Here is an 18,708-nt window from a genome sequence, read left to right as displayed (position 1 = left end):
TTACTCATTGAAGCAACTCCAGATCTGAAGAGAGTTCCCCAGATGCAAAAGTTTATCTGGGAGAAGATAGATATTTTTAAACATAATTTAAACATTACCTCTATGTTGTTCAAGACTGTGATATATTGATTTCCTCATTGTACTTTTTTGTTTATGGGTAATAGAGTCATTGAGAGAAAGTATTCCTAAACAAAGAGAAAATAAATAGCAATGCATAATAGCATAGAAAAACTTACTAGTATTTTATAGTTGAAAGATATCTTTTTTCTCCAAAGTTCTGGCTTAAATTTTTCTTAGTATTCACTAATTGCTTCTGATTTAGAATTACTTTGAACTATACTTCACTATAGCTTCCTTCTACAAGACTCAGACAATGCATAAGATTAATAAAAATCTGCTTATTACATTTTCACATGTCCAAACCCAAACCAATTGTGGGTAATAGTAAAGAAACATTGGTATTGACTTAAAAGAGTCATGGTTTACTCTCTGAGTCTGGGGATATTCTCATTGTGTGCGAAGACCCTGGCTTTGCAAAAGAGGGAGGATAATGAATTAAATTAGAAGGGAATAAGATGGGAATAGTTCTCAGGAAATTACCTAATAGATTTGTTTCTCAGTTGTGCAAACCAGAGAAAGAAAACTTGTGGGATAATTGGTATAAGCAAAGAGCATTATCATCATCCATCTCCCATTCTGAAAACAGTATGTATTTTCAATGGAAAAAACTATTCTCTAGATCTGTGCTTCTTAAATTAATTACACAGTTATAAAAGAAAGCATGATTCTTTGAAGTTTAGATGAAATCTTCTGATTTCATAGGATAGTGTGAGCCAATTATGCTATTGCTGTTCATATGTCTATAATAGCATAGGATATGCTCTCAGGAACACAATGTATATTATATTTATGTAGTCAATATAATTAGAACCCACAGAACAACTTAACCCATATTCAATGGTCTTAATGCCTAGAATGTGGTTTCTTTTACTCCTGCAGAATAAAACATAAAAAATGTAGAGCTTCAAATTTGTTTAACAAAGGGAGGATGTGGTTAATCTTTTAAAAATCATATATGTCACATATTTTCTGAATTTTATAAAGAGTATTAGGCAGTGATTAAATAAAAGATTGACTGCCACTACTTTATACAAATCTAATGCAATTATTCAAACCATTCAGTAACATTAGCAGTAGAATGTCCTGTTTAGAGAGCTTTATAAACCAAGCTCAGGCCAGGTGCTTTAGCCGGCCACATTCAATTTTCAGCTTCTGGTTGTGCACTTATACAATGCATAATAAGAATTAGTTGAAAGGATTAATATTTTAGATATTCAATATAGTTTTGTAAATTGATTTGGCAAAGGATTGTGTCACTTTACATTGAATTTACTTGCATTTTGGTATTGTGAAAACACATAAACATCTCAACATATGTTAGTAAAAGAAAAGATAGAAACAATGGTTTTATACCTGGCACTTAGAAGCCATCACATATCTGAATAAGATATCTGAACCCCATTTTTAATGAAATTTTAGCATGTTATTTTGACATTTCATGTATTATCCTCAGGGCCCCCTCTGATGTGAACTGCAGCTGCATTAGAAAAATCCCATGTTTGCTGATAGCATCCCACATCACATGCTCAACACATATTTCTGTAATATTCTACCTCAGGTACTTCTCAGGGTTCTGTTCAGACCACATGGAAATGCAGTCTGAAAGCTTGGAGGGACAATTTTCTGTAATATTCTATGTGGGTCTCAGCTGACAAGATGTAAAAAGCTCAACCTGGTATTGACTCTTCTCCTGAATCTATCTTACTATCCCTGTTTCTTCACTTATTCTCCCTTAGTTTGCTTCCATATAAACTACCTGCTTGTTTTAAGCTCCATTTTTTTCATAAATGCAAAGGAATATGAAAACTTTTTAAAACTTATAATATTAATTATTTATTCTTTAAACGTTTATTGAACCCCTATAATGTGCTAGACCCCGTGGTAATTCCTGGAAATACAAGGAGAAAGTGGTCATTTCCTGTGAAATCAGGTAGAATATAGCCCAATAGTAAAACATGATACTAAGTGAAATCATCATTTAGGGCTATGATAGACCCTCCATGGAGGCACACAGGATGGGAGTGCCTTTTTTATAAAGTAAGGGGGAGAATTTAGGTATAGTGGAGACTACATAAAAGGAATTGAGACTTGAATTAATATAATTCTAGGGCATAGAGCAGGAGAAGGCTAGAAAAAGAAGTCAGAGAAAAGTTAGAATATAAAATAATCTTACATGCTTGTCTCAGGAAATTTAAGAAATTTTCTAAGAGTATGGGAGAACCTAGAAAGGTAATTTGGAAATAGATAATCAAGTATATTATTTCTGGGTTTGTTAGATAAATGACAATAAGTAAATTAATCTATTCTGTGATCCTAAGTTATTTTAACTAAAGACCAACATGTATGTTGAATGTATGCATTAAAACCTGTGTACTAAGGTTTATTACCTAATGGAATAAAATAAAGAGCTCAAACACAACTTATTTTGCATTCTGAATGGGTTACGGTAGCTGAATAAAGGACTTCAGAGCAGGCACTTTAACGACTTTGGTTTCTATGCGCTAATATGTCGTGTGGACATAGCTATTAATACAAAAAGAAGACAAACATATCCTTTATAACAATGTATACATGCTCATCTACCTTTCTAGGCAAGAACAATTTCCAAGGCTTGATTGCCTTCTAGAAAAGACATTTTTACCTTCATTTGACCATAATGCCTTGGAGAAAAGTTTCTTGAAGATGTATACCTATGTGATGGGCATGTTAGTATGTATGTGTATGTATGTCTATGTGTGTCCAGGAGAAGAATGTGAAAACTGTAGACCATGGGAAATATGAGATAACATACCTTTACCACACAATGGTGGAGGGACCTCAAAGGGGAATACACTTGGCAGTCCGTTCCTCACAAACCTCGATCACCATGTGTTCTCATTTCAGACTCCAAAACTCAAAACTGTGGAAGTTGTAATACCATGTGTTTCTGAGACAATTTTATTTTTCTGGATGAAAAAAGCGTTGTCTGGCCTATGCTGTCACCATCTCTGTTGGTAATGCATGGAGTATCCTGCTGGATTTGGAAGTTTAAATCATGAAAAATTGAGGGAGGAAGATTAGAGCAGAGTTCAAGACCAGGAACGCTAAGGAAGGGGCACAGCATTGTGGGAAAGGATGTGAGAATCCAGCAGAAGTGCTTAGTACAGGCATGGACCACTGTGGAAAGTAAGGAGTGACAGGGGCTGGGCATGGTCATTCATGCCTATAATCCCAACACTTTGGGAGGCCAAGGCAGGAGGATCTCTTGAGGCAACGAGTTGGAGACCAGCCTTGGCAACATACCGAGACTTCGTCTCTATAAAAATTTTTAAAATTGACCAGATGTGGTGGTATGCGCTTGTTGTCCTAGCTACTCAGGAGGCTTATGTGGGAGGATTGCTGGAGCCCAGGGGTTTGAGGCTGCAGTGAGCCATGATTGAACCATTGCATTCCAACCTGGGCCACAGAACAAGGTCCTGTCTCTAAAAATCAAAATTAAAACAATAAGAAATAAAAAAAGTGACAGGCAGGTGCCAAGATACGTGAAGCTCCTTTGATTTTTGGTTACAACTGTTACTCTCACAATTATATATCTTTATTATTTGCCATGCCAGCTCCTTATTGGTCAGTTGCTAACTCTAACAGACAGGAAAGATTAGAGAATTCTTTACATAAGGCCTCACATATAATTGCTGCTCATTATATATTAGTGGCATCAATATCTAGCTTAGTTATCGATTAAAATAAGTTTGTGATATCTACACACAACAGATAACCAAAATATTCTTATTTATTTAGCAGCTGGACCTCTACATTCCTTGTGTCACTCTGTGCCCTTGCAGCCACAGTGTCAAGGCCTATGGCTGCTCATAGAGCGCTGACAGACTCGCATCCAGCAAGTCTTTGTCCTTTCATACTTAACACATAGAAAGATGGTATCAAATGGATAAATCATATGATTTTAAAATAGCACAAGTCCAGTTTAACAGGGAGTGTTTTCCTTGAGGAAACTGTATTCTTAACAAAATTTCAGTTATAGACCATTCTTTATGGGAACTTATACATTTCTTTCTATAGTTATTTTGAGAACAGATAATTTTCTTTTGTCACTTGAAGTGACAAGGGAATGAAATATTATACTCTATTTAGCATAACTAAATTAAAAGTGGTGGAACTGTTGGAATGACAATAAATAATGTCTATATGTGTTGTCCATATGTGATATTCATTAAATTCTGCAAGCAAACCACTAAGGCACAGTTGAATGAAAACACATTTTAATACTTACTCAACTCCTTACTGTTGTGAAACTGTGACCTGATACCTTCTCTAATATATCCTAACGTTTTTAACACCTAACACAGAAGAATGCTTTGATAATAATAAGGAAACCAGTTTGAAATAGTCATGGTTTAATAAATGATGCTGTCTTCTAACTTCCATTTTTGTTGAATAATTTATTTAATAAGATATCTCTTTATTATGTATTTGTCAATTTTCTTTTACTATGGTAACTATAATTTAGATATCAAAATATGTAAAATTCCTAATGTATTTAATAAGATCTATTGTTTTATTAAAATCATTTTCAATTTATATATTTCTTATCCAACAGACAACACTACAGCATTGAAATTTATACATAGGTAAAGTAAAGCCAGAATAGTAAAATGAAGGTGAATATTATTAAATGAGCAATATAGAATCCAAATTTATTCAATATAATTCCAGAAGACTTTCTTTTGGAACAAAAGATGGCAAATTTTCATGATTTGGTTCATGTTATGTCTTAGACTTACTAATTTAGAAAATTTGAATATATAATTTGTCAAGCATTGATCGTATTGTTTTAGCATCTCATAACTGGAAATTTGACAAATTGAAATGGTAGTTGAATATGACTTTGATAATAGATTGATATTTTATATCAAGACTTTATTGACTCTTGCTAATAATTAAACACCTACATGCAAGATACTGCATTAAGCACTGTAGAAGATATTTTTAAAAACCAAACCTAAGACATTAAATAAAATTGAAATGACAAAAATCAAGGTTTAAGGGAAAGATACCAGATTTGTAGAAGTGTGGATAATTGTAATCATATATGTGTTTAGTATAAATTTTGCTTTCACTGATCTATTTTTTTAAATTTTACTTTAAGTTCTGGGATACATGTGCAGAATGTGCAGGTTTGTTGCATAGGTAAATGTGTGCCACAGAGGTTTAGTGCACCTGTCAACCTGTCACCTAGGTATTAAGCCCTGCATGCCTTAGCTATTTGTCCTGATGCTCTCCCTCCCCTCTCCTTCCCCTGACAGGTCCCAGTGTATGTTGTTCCTGTCCCTGTGTCCATTTGTTTTCATCCTTCAGTTCCCACTTATGAGTGAGAACATGTGGTGTTTGGTTTTCTGTTCTTGTTTGTTGAGGATGATGGCTTCCAGCTTCATCTGTGTCCCTGCAAAGAATATGATCTTGTTCCTTTTTATGGCTGCATAGTGCTCCATGGTATATATGTACCACATTTTCTTTATCCAGTCTATCATTGATAGGCATTTGGGTTGATTCCATGTCTTTGCTATTGTGAATAGTGCTGCAATAAACATATGTGTGCATATATCTTTATAACAGATTTATATTCCTTTGGGTATATACCCAGTAATGGGATTGCTGGGTCAAATGGCATTTCTGGTTACTTGAGGAATCACCACGCTGTCTTCCACAACAGTTGAACTAATTTATGTTCCTATGGGTAGGATCTATTAAAGCCAATATATAAACTCATTTCAAATACGGAAATTCAAGCCTTCAGTTTTCTAAGCAGGAAAGCCACACTTTTAAGATAAAAAATTACTTTTCCAGAAATCCCACAGGAGTTGGAGACAGTGATGCTATTTTGGAAGGTATAACAATTACTGTCACAGAGAATGGTTTTAATTCCCAATAGATGTGGCATTAACACCTTCCATGAAACATAGCAACTGTTTACACCAGTGCACAGCAACAAAACACAACAAAAAGCAAGGACTTGCTTCAAGTTCCAGATCTTTTAAACTATTTTAAGCAAGTTGGATTCATGGAAGTCATTTGCTTGGAACAGTTCTGTAAATGGCAAATAAAACACTCAGTACACATTTGAATTGCTTAATCTCAGTATTTGTAGTCTGAACTATGGATTTTAAAAACTAGTTTGGTATTCCCCATCCTACCAGATTCATTGTATATTTACAACCAGATATAAATTATTTTTTTCTTTTATTTTTGAAGTCATAATTTTTAACTAGTTCCTAAATTTATATTTGAAAAGAAAATATACATAAAAACTTAAGGGAAAAAAACATGACTAACTCTCCCCTTTGTTACCAAGTCCCATATCGCATGGTCTGATGTAATTCATGGCTGTTCGTGGTACACACTCCAACCCCATTTACCGCTTATAGGAGGCCCTATGGCTAAAGGTATCCTGAGACCTGCTTGACAAGGAAAACCCAAGGTATCTAGACTGAGGCAGAAAGTTGGATGACCTTTGATTGTTTATCCTTGGGCCATCTTTCTCCTTTCCTCTCTGTTCTGTGTCTTGAACACACCCAAAATTCTTCAAGTTGGCCCTGTGAAGACATTATTGCCACCACAAGTGGACATGAATACTGCAGATTCACTGTGAACCCACTGTCATTAGATGGACTGTGGGCATTGCTTCCGGAACCACTTGGCAATTATGTCAAAACCAGGACATGACTGTGACTGCTGCTACTGGCTTACCAGACTGAGGTCTGTAAACCCTTGGTTTCCTTGCCTTACTTGTTTCTATTCTAAAATCTGTGAAGGATGACTATCTGGCTGCTGATTTCATGCATTCTTGCCTTCCCTGTGTAGAAAGTTACAAAATATCTTGCATTTTCAATTTCAGTTGTGGGAGCTGTTCTTGGTCTTTTAAGGTTGGGGATTTCCTAGGCACAGAAAAATGCAGCCTAAGATGATAAAAAATGTCTACTCTATCTCTTTTATGATAGAATGGAAAAGAATACTGGACTGGAAGTCAAAAGACAGAGTTTACACCTAGCTTTGGTCACTTCCTTAGTGGTTTAACTATAGTTAGTGTTATTATTTGAGATCTTGTTTTTATTATTATAAAATGAGATTGAAGCACATAACTTTCTAGCTTCCATGTGATACCCTTCTATTATTGATTCTACCTTATCTTAATCTGATGTGCTTGTGTACTCCTCCTATCAGTTTCTGTGATCTTTAAGAATGACCGTACATTGAGAATTTATCACTCGTGACTTGGTAAGTGAAAGAGTGAAATTAATATTAAAATTAATATACTTACCTAATTCCCTATGGAAATAAATTTTCAGAGTACTCAAGTTGAGAAATATAATAGACTGTTTTTTATTTTAAATATTTACCTAAAGTGTTTTGTTTCATAGATATGAACAATATCCAAGAAAAACACACCGTTGTCTGGAATGAGCCATCAGAATTTAGAAAGAAACAGAATGAATTGTTTTGTACATAAATTTCCATATTTTTTTTCTGTAATTTACCTATGTAACACTTAGTGTCTGTCAGTGTGATGGGGAAGATCGAGCTTACACTTGTATATCTATTAGTGTGATGGGGAAGATCGGGCTGAGTTAAAAAAAAAAAAGACCTTACCACTTCTCTCTGTAATCTTGCTACGCCTCAAGGATGGAAAATGCATAGAATTTAAGGCAATAATAGTACAGACTACTTTGTGCTGCTCACATGTAGGTTTCAAAACCAATAATTATAGCATGATTTTCCTGGACTGTCTACTCTGTTTTTCACACATGAATCATTAGGAGATGTGGGGAACCTCCATCCATCTCTACCTTTGGTTTGCTTTGACAAGATTTGTGAAAGGGACTTCAGAATCTTAAGCCAATATCTTACTTATGCAAAGGTAAACACTTGCGTTAGAAATAGATTAAAACCAAAATGTCCAATTAATGAGCATCTAAATTTAGTGGTGATAGGAGATTTTTTCTTAGAATCAAGATGACTTCCCATTAAAAGAGGCATACATTTTTAGATATTAGATTTTAGACTGGCAGTGTTAGACAGATCTGAGTGTTACAGGACTGGCTGTCCAGATTCTATTTCTTTTCCTTTTCCTTCCTTTCTTCCATCCTTCCTTCCTTTCTTTTTTCTTTTCTTCATTTCTACCTTCACTAACTTACAGGAGCAAAAAAAGGCAGCTTTGGCAGGATAAACATTAGGAAGGGCTTATTGTGGTCCACCCTGAGAACTATTCTATAAATTACTCCCAAATAAACTCTTGTTTTGTGTGTGTTTGTTTGTCAGGGATTGGGGCAGGAGTGGAGGGCAGTGAGGAGAGGATGAGAAAGGGGATAAATGGAAAAGAATGAAAACTGTAACCATAGTAATCTGTTTGCCTTGTCTCCAGAGCATCCAGAGATGCTTCTATGGTTGTCTGTCCTGGCTAAAGACTCCCAAATAGTATTAGGTAAGTCTGAGTTCAGATTTTAGCCACAGGGCATGAATTAACCAACAGGAAGTGCAATAGAGTTAGTTAACAAACAAAGATAAATGGAAACTCATGCCTGTGTCACATAAATAAATTTCTGCCTTAATATCAGATAGAGGAAAAACTCAACCAAGTTAATACAAACCCCAAAACTCATCCTTCATGGAACCATCCAAATTGGAGTCGAGTTTAATAAGAGACAGAGGGAAAACTGCCAGAAATAAACATGCCAACATTGTGAGTGAAACAAAAACTATGGTTGAAATTTTTGGAAAGTGGAAAAAAAAAAAACTTATTGAGGCACTGGATCATTTTTTTACACAAAGTCAAACATTTGATATCGCACACAAATAACAATCCATCTGGAAGGGAAGAATAGGGAAGATCAATGGCAACATGTTTGTCCTTTAAATAAAGGAGACAGAGGACCAATTTTAAAAGCATGTTGAAGTTTACAAATACTATCAAGACATCCATTTAAAGAGGTTAGTGGTAAAGCTTTCCTAATACAAGGATACTATTTGCAGAGAAGAATATTTGCCCTTAAAGTTAATAACAGCTAACTCACTACCCAAAACATTCAAATTTGAGGAAATGAAAGATTTATAGAAGGAGCACAGTTGAAGTTTATATTGATCCACACAGAACAACTTGGGCAACAAATACAGGTAAAACTCGAATTTGGACAGGACAAATTTCTACTCCAGGTATCTGTTGTAGAGGGTTTACCAGCTGAGTAGATGTGCAAAAAGGTGTTTAATTCAAAGAGAAAAGTTAAAAAAAAAAAAAAAGGCACCATGAAGTTTCCAAGTTATAATATTCTTGCTTGTTAGAACAAAATCACTGGTACTGAGCATTGAAGTTTACTGTATTGTTCTGAAATTTACCTTAGAAGCTCAAGTGTTGGTTTTAATGATTCAAGGTTAAACCTCTTACATAACTCGTTTGCCCTATCTTGCTGGTTACCTTCCGTCATGAGCCAAAGAAGGTAACCGAAGATGAATGAAGCACCAGAGGAAATTGAAAGGGTCTCAAAAGCTCAAAGAAGAGCTGACGTAATTCTCCTCCTTTCCAATTGTCATAATGCCAAGTTCAGGTTAAGGGTGAAAAGAAGGGCAGAATAACACAAAAACTTGGTTTTAATTTTCCTTGTCAGAAATAAAAATAACTTATTAACAAGGTAATAGTGGGGCAGAGGTGAGGAGAGAACCATGCCATTTAGGTGTTGGTAAGAAGAAACAAGAAAATACAGTATTTCCTAATAATTCATTATACAGGGGTAAAATTTTAATTAAGCAGAATTATTAGAAACTTTTACTGGATTTACATTTTTATTAACTGGCTTGGGTAATGTGTATGAATGTTTTGCATATATTGGCATAGGTTTTTTTGGTAGAATTTCAGTGTTACTATATGTGGAGTTTCATTAGGTAAAGACTTTTAGCATTTATAGTTGAAAACACAAGTAATATTTAAAGGAATTATTGACTTTTAAAAGTGATACTTTGATAAAATGGAATTCTATACTCTAGAAAAATTGTGTGAAATAAAGACAAGGTGAACATATCTAAGACTGAGAGATTTAAACAAGTGCAGTGAAATCTAATGACTTTTGAGGTAATGTTGAGAAAATTTGTGGTATTACTTTCAAAAGCTCCACCTTATCTTATTTCACTCGCATTTTTTTTTTTTTTTTTTAACATTTACATTCACGGATAGAAATCAGGTTTGTTACGTAGATAAACTTGTATTATGGGGATTTGTTGTACAGATTATTTGATTATCCAGGTATTAAGCTTAGTAACCATTAGTTATTTTTTCTGATCTTCTCCCTCCTGTCACTCTCCACCCTCTGAAAGACCCCAGTGTGTGTTGTTCCCCTCTATGTGTCTATTTGTTCTCATCATTTAGCTCCCACTTGTAAGTGAGAACACGTGGCATTTTATTTTCTGTTCCTGTGTTAATTTGCTAAAGATAATGGCCTCCAGCTCCATCCATGTCCCTGAAAAGACATGACCTCATTCTTTTTCATGGCAGCATAGTATTCTGTGGTACATATATACCACATTTTGTTTATTCAGTCTATCATTGATGGGCATTTAGGTTGATTCCATGTCTTTGCTATTGTGAACAGTGCTTCAATGAACATACATATGCATGTGTTTTTATAATAGAATTATTTGTATTCCTTTGGGTATATACTCAACAATAGAATTACTGGGTTGTATGGTATTTCTGTCTTTAGGTCTTTGAGGAATTGCCACACTGACTTCCACAATGGCTGAACTCATTTACACTCCCACCAACAGTGTGTATGTGTTCCTTTTTCTCCATAACCTTGCCAGTATTTATTTTTTGACTTTTATGACTAGCGCGAGATGGTATCTCATTGTATGTTGATTTGTATTTCTCTAATGACCAGTGATATTGAGCTGTTTTCTCTATGATCGTTGGCAGCATGTATGTCTTCTTTTGAGAAGTGCCTGTTCATTTCCTTTGCCCACTTTTTAATAGGGTTTTTTTTTTTCTTGTAGATTTGTTTAAGTTCCTTACAGATGTTGGATATTAGACCTTTGTCAGATGCATAGATTGCAAAAATTTTCACCCATTCTGTAGATTGTCTGCTTATTCTATTGATAGTTTATTTTGCTGTGCAAAAGCTTTTTAGTTTAATTCAATCCCATTTGTCAATTTTTACTTTTGTTGCAAATTGCTTTTGGCATCTTGGTCATCAAATCTTTGCCTATACCCATGTCCTGAATGGTATTGCCTAGGTTGGTATCTAGGGTGTTTTGTAATTTGGGGTTTTACCTTTAAGTCTTGATTAAACACTGTCATTTCGTAATCTTCTCGTTATCACAAATAATAAACATTCTACCTGCATAAAGTCCAGACTTTGCTCAAATAGACCCTTTACTCTGTCTCTTCACAGTTCCTCAAGCCCCTTTCAGTCTTACTCCCCAACAAATCCCCTGTCAAGTAGCTTTGTTTTATCCAGCATACCAATATTTGGTGATTTCTTCAGGCCAGGCAATATCCTAGAGACTGAATAATTTGCTGGAGAAACTTGTGAAGCACAGAGGTAGATTCCAATGAAATAAAGTCTTGCTTATTGAAATGCTGCGAGATGGATGGTAGGAGTAAACCCTGTTTTATAAGGTAAATTAGATGCAGACAAGTTTGTAATTAAAGAATGTCATAGGAATGAATGGGTCCTATTTGAAGACTTGACGAGCTCTTTTTCAATTTTCGTCTTCCTCCCCTACTCTGCAGGATTCTATTTATGTCCGTAGCCCTTCTGTGACATACTCTTTTCCCTTGGTTTCCGTGAAGGAACACTCTTCAAGTTCTGCTTTGACAAACTGCATTTAATTTTTTTTTTACCTTTTATTTCCTAACTCCTTGAACACATGCATTTCCCCAAGTCTTCTCCTTGCCCATTATCTCATTCAATATTAAGAATATAACTAAAACTCTATCAACTCAATTTGCTACAATCTTAAATTAAGCACCTAAGTTTTCCAGGCAACCCAAGTCTTTTTATTTCCATCCTCTTATTTATCCAAATTCAACTTGAAAGCCTTATAATGTCTTATTCTGTTTGGCTCTCCAACATGATTTAGTGTAGTTTAGCATCAGAATTAGTCAAGTCTGCAAAAAGTTTCTTAAATATTTCTCCTTGTCTTCAAAACCCAGTACTGCACAGTCTTGTTTGGCCTATATTATTTAGTATTATTTTAGGGCATGTCACCCAACATCAATTTCTCTCAATAACCACCCCGATCCTTTGTATTTCATTTTACTTGTGGTTTTAAAAGACTTTTCCTAAAGTTTGAGTCAGATATTGTCATTTCACTATCCCCAGCTAACACAGAACAGACTGTGTAAAGAGATTGGTAAAGGCTAATCTCTTTGGCCTAGCATGTAAGACCCTCCATTGCTCTGCCAAAGTTCATAGCGTGATATTTTGTATCATAGTATTTGCGCACATGTCTTTCGTATTCCCAAACTGTACTAGTTTCCTGGAAGACATGTTCCATATTTAATTCATCCTTGTTTTTTTCCAGGTAACATAATGCCTGCCTTGGGTTGTTACCTAAGATGCTTGTATATGTTTGTTGAATAAACAATTGTGTTTGAAAGTCTGAGACAAAAGACCACTCCATCTTCCCTTTCTTCTCCCCTTCTTCATTTCAGTAGCAGAGTACATGTCTTAAAGGAGTGTCTTTTTTTTTTTTTTTTTAAAGGATAAATGTAGTGATCGTCTTTAATTAAATGTATTTCTTTTGGGGGGAGGTGAATGGTAGATTTTTGTGAGATAGAAAAGTCTTTCTAATTTAGCCTTCTAAATTAGAATTTGGAATTAACTTTCAAGTTAGGAAAAATGTATATGTTGGTTAGGCGTAGTTAAAGTAGGGCAATTAACACAGTATTTCAGAGGGGGCGAAAAACACTGAGGACTATTCTGAGAACCAAACTACAATTACTGCAATCCCTATAGAGAAATGTTTCCCAGACTTCAAAAGAATGATTAATGATAAGCTTTTTAATTCAACATATACATAACTTGGATTGCTAATATGCAGCTGAAATAGATATAAGGAGATTTATTTTATTACAGTGGATTTTTGGTTTATAAACAAAAATATTAAAAACCTTCCTTTGGAGGAAAAAAAGTTGCTTAAAATGCTAAAGATTTTATGAATTCAAAACCATTTCTGTCAAATTTTCCAGTATGTGTTATATTAAGGCCAATATCCTTACCTCACTTTCAATTTTCTAAGGTTATTATATCTGGCTTAAATATAATATTTTGAATTTGTATGACTTAGCCCATATTTGGAAATAGCTCTTTGCCTACAAAAATAGACTAAAAAGGTAATTGTGCCCTTTAAACTTTTAAACAACTTTATCCTGGCTTTTGTTTAAAATTGTGGAAAAAGTCAGAATTAGTACTTTTTTGGTACAAAGCTCACATCTCTTACCCGTTTGCTAGTTTTAATTTTGTTTTGTTTTGTTTTCTTTGAGAATATCAGAAATACTTGGCATCAATTTTGTGAATAACTTTCCAGATGTTGCACCACTAGTTATCGGTATAAATGTGCTTGCAGTATTTAATTGGTGCTGTTAATTCTACTCAGGATCCTGTTTATTTTCCTAATTGCTGCCAGACATTGAACGGGTGGCTAATATATTAGAAACCTCCTGTTTTCCTGAACCTTTGCCTTACCCACTGGCAATTTTGTTAGGGAGAAAAATCTGCTTTTCATTTACTTTTCCTACCTTGAAAGCCCTTGCAGAAGCTCTGAAAATATCATTTCTGAAGACAGTACTTGAACAATGTTTTCCACTTGCATCTTTCTGCATGACAGTATCACCTCACTTCATTTATTGTCAATATGTGACAAACTATTATTACATGCATATTATATAATAGTAGTATTCTCATGATAAAAAAGGTACTTTTAAGTTTAATAATTTAACATTGTCAGATATTGACTATGAGCTATCTTCAACAATAACAAAGATTTAGAAAATAAGGGTCCTGTAAGTGGCAGGGCATGAAATATGTGACGTGATCAATCAAAACACAATAAGATAGATACTGTAGTAGACATGGCCACAGGACACTACAGAGCACAAAAGAGATGAGGCAGAGTGGCTCTCAGAATCTTCCTTCTTGTAAAATTTAACGAGATTTTTGTTTCATGTTTCACCACATAACTGAGAAATTATGTAAGAAGAGATCATTTTGATATCTTATTTTGGGCACACTACTTACTTCTGTTTATTTTAATGTTTTCTTTTCTTTTTTTTTTTTTTCAAGACAGGATCTTACTCTGTTGTCCAGGCTGGAGTGTGGTGGCTCCATCATAGGTCATTGTGATCTCAAGCTCCTGGGCTTAAGTAATACTTCTGCGTCAGCCTCCCGAGTAGGTAGGATGATAAGCATGCACCACCACGTCCTGCTAATTCTATTTATTTTTTAATTTTTGTAGAGACCAGGTCTCGCTATGTTGCAACATAAAATATTTTCTAAAATAAAATGATTACTAAAATAAAGCGTTTTCTAATTTTGAAGTAGAACCTCCAATTTTTTTTTTTTAATTTTCTTCTACCTTCCACTCTCTTGCCTCTGCCAGATAGTTTCCTCAGATATTAAACAATAATAGATCAATAATGTTTTATTTCATATACTGTATTTAATGTCTTTTAGTCCTTTTTCATTCAGGAAAAGGGGTAAAACTGTAATTACATACTTGGCTGTACACTTTGTGCATGTCCAAGCTGTACCAATGGGTTCAGTGCTTCCTCAAGACTTTGGAAAAAGTTGTCTTTTATTAGAAAAATTTTAATAAATTATTAACCAACTTATCACATTTTTTTTGTTTTGTTTTGTTTTGTTTTGTTTTGTTTTTTGAGATGGACTCTCACTCTCTCGCCAGAGTGCAGTGGCCATGACCTCAGCTCACTGCAACCTCCACCTCCTGGGTTCAAGTGATTCTCCTGCCTCAGCCTCCTGAGTAGCTGGGACTAACAGGTGCGTGCCACCATGCCTGGCTAATTTTTGTATTTTTAGTAGAGACAGGGTTTCACTATGTTGGCCAGGATGGTCTCAATCTCTTGACCTTGTGATCCTCCTGCCTCGGCCTCTCAAAGTGCTGGGATCACAGGTGTGAGCCACCGTGCCTTGCCCACATTTGCTTTCTTAATAATTTATTGTAATTATTTTCAATGGCTCTTTCTGATTTTCTGTGATCTAATATGTTCTCCAATCTTTTATTGTAAGTAAAATGTTTTTGCCACCCCCGTGACTTCATGCCTAATTCTTCACCCAGTTCCCCTTCTTTCCAGGACAGTGATACTATTGCATCCCTCCCCCATTACCACTTACCATTTCTTATTGCAACCCCAAAGACAGTCTCCATTTACTATTGCTAGAAATCTCCCAAACCTATCTTTTCGCTGATCATTTAATTCTATGACCTAAGTCCTGTCATCTTTCTGGAATTTTCACTTTTTATTTGTAAGAATGGGGTTGGAATTGTTTGACACCTGGAGTTCATTCTGTGTCTAAATTAATCTTCAGGAGAAAAAAGTCAGCAAAATGGCAGAAAAGGACTTCTGGTACATATCAGCCCACAGAAACATCAATTTAAACAAGTATCTATGCAAGAAAATACCTTCACAAGAGCCAGGAACACAAGGCGAGAGATTACAGCACCTGGGTGTAGAACAGAAATCAGAAAAGACACACTGAGGAGGGTACAAAGGACAGTTTTACATTACCCATGTCTCTCCTCTCCGAAACCCAGGCACAACATTGTGGAGAGACATACCTTCCTATTTGGGGAAAGAGAAAGAAGTGAACGTTGGGCTATCTATACTTTAATACTGGACTATTCCCAATAAAACCTAACACTAGGCAGGCCCTCAGAACCCCAGACTCCAGGCTGATATCAGTGAACTGAGCCTTCAGGTCTGCCCTGGCACCAGCCCCAGCCCCAGTCTCTAGGTCTGCCTAGCAGACTTGATGAAAACTTGAAGGGTTTTTCTTGAAGTTCTGGAACAAGACAAAGATGCCCACTCTCACCACTTCTATTTAACATGTACTGGAAGTCCTAGCTGGAGCTGTTAGGCAAGAGGAAGACATTGAATGCATCCAAACTGGAAAGAAAGAAGTTAAATAGTCCCTGTTGGCAAACAACGTGATTTTATATATAGAAAAGCCTAAGGACTCCATGAAAAACAAACGAATAATTAGAACAAATAAATGAATTCAGCAAAGTTGCAGGATACAAAATAAACATACAAAAATCAGTAGCATTTCTATAAACTAATAGTGAACTATCCAGAAAAGAAAATAATCTCATTTCCTATAGCTAAAACAAAATAAAATAAAATGCTTAGGAATAAATTTAATTAAGAAAGTGAAAGACTTGTACAATGAAAACTATAAAACACTGATAAAATAAATTGAAGAAGACACAAATAAATGGAAATAAATTTATGTTCATGGATTTGAAGAATTAATGTTAAAATGTCCACACTGGCCAAAACAATCTACAGATTCAATGCAAGTGTAATCAAAATTCAAATGACCTTTTTCATTGAAATTGAAATAGCAATTCTAAAATTTGTAAGGAAGCAAAAAACATCCTTGAGTAGCCAAAGCAATCTTTACAAACAATAGCAAAGCTGGAGAAATCACATTGTCTGACTTTAAAATATACTACAAAGCTGTAGTAATAAAAACAACATGGTGCTGACATAAACACAGATACATAGACCAGTAGAACAGATTAGAGAGTGCAGAAATAAATCCATGCATTTATGGTGAGTTGGTTTTTGGTCAAGATGCAAAGAACACACAATCTCTTCCATAAATGTTTTTGAAACAATTGGATAGCCACATGCAAAAAAATGAAATTAGATTCTTATTTCGCACCACACACAAAATGAACTCAAGATGGATTAAAGACTTAAAACCACAAACTGTAAAACTACTAGAAAAAAACCTAAGGAAAAAACTTCATGATATTGATACAGACAATGATATTTTGGATATGACCCCAAAAGTACAAGCAACAAAAGCAAAAGTAAACAAATAGGATTGCATCAAACTGAAAAGCTCTATGCAACATATAACAAAACAAATTGAAATTCATATGTCAAAAAGGTATCTGCACTCCCATGTTCACAGCAACATTATTCATAATAACCAAGATATAAAATCAACCTAAAGGTCCAACAACAGATGCATAAGTAAAGAAAGTGTGGTATATATAAACAGTGGAATTATTCACCCTTAAAAAAAGAGGAAATCCTATCCTTGGGTCAACATGGATACACCTGGAGGACGTTATGTTAAGTGAAATAAGCCTGGCATAGAAAGATGTATACCATGTGATTTCACTTTTATGTGGAATCTAAAAAAGTTGAACTCATAGTAGTAGAGAGTAGAATGGTGGTTACCAGGACTGGGGAGTGGGGTGTTTGGAGTGATGTTGGTAAAATGATATGAGCTTTTAGTAAGACAAGAGGAATAAGTTGAAGAGATCTATTGTACACATGGTGACTATAATTAATAACAATGTATTGTATCCTTGAAAATTGCTGACAGAGTATATTTGAAGTGTTCTCACCACAAAATGTAATAAGTATGTGATCTAATGTATGTTAAGTAGCTTACTTTAGCCATTCCACAATATTTGAGCTTTGAAAAGTGAGAAGATGTCTTAATAGAAATAGAGATGTTTAAAAAAAAGAAAGAGTGGAGGAAAGAGAAAACCAGACTTAAACTTTTTATCACTAGGGAGGGAGCACCCTATGTTTGTGGAAATACACATATTTCAAAACATCATGTTGTGTACAAATATATAGTCTTTTATCAATTTAAATAATAAATTAAAGATTATTCTTTATCCTATGTTGCCTTTCATTTCCTATTTTCCGTAAACTCATTCTATGGAGCTAATATAATGGATACTTCTGTTAGAAATGCTGTCATTTTCAGTAATCTCAATAGCTGAATACTATATTTCCTAATTTAATGGTGGTTTATTAATATACTAATAATTTATAATTAACATTATTTTTAATTATTTTTTGATTATTTCTTAGTAAACATCAATCCTTTTAAATAAAATATTTCTACTTGATGAAAATAAATAATTTTATCTATTTTTCTTAGGTTATCCTCCCTCCTGTCTTATTTCTAAACTCTTGGTAGAATCCTACCATTATTTCAGAAAATAATTTTTATAGGCCTTCTGTTTTTATTCATTGTGCTAATTAGATTTTCAGAGCCCTGTATTTTTGTGTTATGATTTAATAAAAATATACAATCTTTCTCTTAAACACACACATATTATACAAGTCTTACAGAGGCATATTCAGGTTGTGCTTTTTTTTTGCAACAGTAATAATCTTTAATATAAAATAAATCACTTCCTTTCCCCTGCATATGTCAGTGCTTACCACTTGTGTCATTTTCTTCACACCCTTTCACCTTAGAAACAGATGTTATGTGCCAACTGGAAGAAATAGTGCTAGCAGGCATATGTAGACCACCTGGCTACCTGGACAGAGTT

The sequence above is a fragment of the Trachypithecus francoisi genome, unplaced genomic scaffold (genome assembly GCF_009764315.1).
Source record: "Trachypithecus francoisi isolate TF-2019V2 unplaced genomic scaffold, Tfra_2.0 Lachesis_group18, whole genome shotgun sequence".
In the NCBI taxonomy this organism is placed as follows: domain Eukaryota; kingdom Metazoa; phylum Chordata; class Mammalia; order Primates; family Cercopithecidae; genus Trachypithecus; species Trachypithecus francoisi.
Note: the sequence above shows the minus strand (reverse complement) of the source record.